Consider the following 2500-nt stretch of genomic DNA (forward strand, 5'->3'; position numbering starts at 1 on the left):
AAGTATCAAAGGTCAAAAATGGCCACTGTCAAGACCTTTAAAGATAATAATTACAACTCTAGCATAGATATATTGAAAACAAATATATACAATGCCGTAAATATGTAAAGCATTGCAACACCTGGCTATATAATAATGGCATCTATCTATCTGTCTATCTATCTATGTTTATCTATCTCTTCATGTATATAATAAATCGATAGACAATGTTAATTTCTTTCTCTAAATCAGATTAACTCTATAAAAATCAAGAATAAGATTTTTTAAAAAATGAAAATATAGACTGAAGTTAGGTACACACACACATACACACATGCAGTTAGTATACACACACACACATACACATGCGGTTAGTAATTACGCACACACATACACAGGCATATGCAGTTAGCCAATGCGAACACACAAACATACAGCATAGGCGAGTATACAATTACGCACATACACACACACACAGGTAGCAATTACGTACACATACATATATACACACGCATGCATAGGCAGCAGTTACGTACACAGACATATACATAAGGGCATATGCAGTTAGTCTACACACACACACACACACACACACACACACACACAGCTCTCTACGCAGCTAGGAGATGTATGTTTCGGCTAAAAACGTACACAGAAAACAATTTATTATGTGTTGGTGTAGCAGGGTTTTGCCAAGTACACACACACACACACACACACACACACACACACACACACACAAAGGTCCAAAAATACAGTTTGTCTCATAATTTACAACACACACACACACACACACACACACACACAGCACTTACACAACGTCTCAAAAATACACACACGAGCTGAGATGGGGGACAAAGTGTGAGTGTGTGTGTGTGTGTGTGTGTGTGTGTGTGTGTGTGTGTGTGTGTGTGTGTGTGTGTGTGTGTGTGTGTGTAAAAAACAATAAAGTCAAAGATTAAGACTTCAATTCTCTCATATTATTATTATTATTATTATTACTATTATTATTATTATTATTACTATTATTATTATTATCATCGTTGTTGTCATAATCATCATCATTATCGTTCTTCATTCTTTCTTTTATTATTATTATTATTATTATTATCATTATTATTATTATTATTACTACTACTACTACTTCTTCAACTATTATTATTATTATTATTATTATTATTATTATTATTACTACAACTACAACTACTTCTACTACTAATATTCTTTTTCTTCCCCTGTAACTATTATTATTATTATTATTATTATTATTATTATCATCACATTTTTTACATTTTTTCTTTGCACTGGGAGCAGAGACCACAAATTGGCAGCAACATTGCAGCTGTGCGCTACATACAAGGCCTGAACAAGGAAGCGGTACACACACACACACACACACACACACACACACACACACACACACACACACACACTCACACACACACACACCTCCCCAAATAAAGCTTGTCTCACATGAATTTACAACACACACACACACACACACACACACACACACATACAACCACTCTCCCCCTCCCTCTCTCTAACACTCATTCGCCCCCCTACCACCCTCTCTCTCTCTCTGTCTCTCTCCCAAAATGTGCCTCTCCTCCCAACACGCACAATTCTCTCTCTCAAATTAGCCTCACCCACGCAAACAACATTCCCACCTGTTGTTTGCGGAGACGGCCCGAGAGCAGGACCGTCCCGCGGCAAATGTAAACAAAGCAGAAGCCAGTCTTGCATTCGGTACGGTCCTACTCTGAGGCTGATTTTGTTGATTTTGTTTTTATTAACGATTTATTTATTTATTTACTGATTGCAAACTCATCTTTAAAGTGTCATTTCTTTTCTTTTTCTTTTTTTTAATCAGCTAACCGTCCCAGGGCAAGTGTAAGCAAAACATAATCCAATCACGCATTCGTTACGGTCCTACTCTGAGGCTGGGTTTGTGTTTATTTTTACTAGCGTTTTATTGATTTATTTACTGATGGCAAACTCATCTGTAAAGTGTTATCCGTTTTTTTTTTTTATCTATCTATTGCCTGACGCCTTAATCCCGTACGGGGTGGCCACAAACAAATCGCCTTCATGTCACCCTGTCCCCTGCCATTTCATTGACCCCTTCTCTCTCGTTTTTCTTATTTTATTTATCATTTACTGTATTTATTCATTTTTACTAAGTCAAACTCTTCTTTAAACTGTTTTTTCGTTCGATGGAGAGAGAGGAGCGGCGTTTACATTCCCTCAAAATCACCCCTCTAATTCCGGTTTCATCATTAGAGCTTTTTTTGATGCTCACTAGACAGAGAGCTTTTTTCCCACAGCTATTTACGTCTATTTCTAAGCTAAGAGCTGAATTATAGCTGCTTGGAGGCATAGATGGTGGTGTGTATGAGGGAGGGGTGCTTGTGGTGGTGGTGGTGGTGGTGGTGGTGGTAGTAGTAGTAGTAGTAGTAGTAGTAGTAGTAGTAGTAGTAGTAGAGAGAGAGAGAGAGAGAGAGAGAGAGAGAGAGAGAGA

The 2500-nt window shown here is 37.6% G+C and overlaps 1 protein-coding gene across 1 annotated transcript in view; it reads right to left on the reverse strand.

The window, feature by feature from the left end:
- The window catches only part of LOC145391030 (uncharacterized), a 112070-nt gene that overhangs the window by 31303 nt on the left and 78267 nt on the right, over nt 1–2500 (reverse strand). The window lies entirely within an intron of this gene.

The sequence above is a fragment of the Coenobita brevimanus genome, chromosome 2 (genome assembly GCF_032717465.1).
Source record: "Coenobita brevimanus isolate Jiangsu-jjx chromosome 2, ASM3271746v2, whole genome shotgun sequence".
In the NCBI taxonomy this organism is placed as follows: Eukaryota; Metazoa; Arthropoda; class Malacostraca; order Decapoda; family Coenobitidae; genus Coenobita; species Coenobita brevimanus.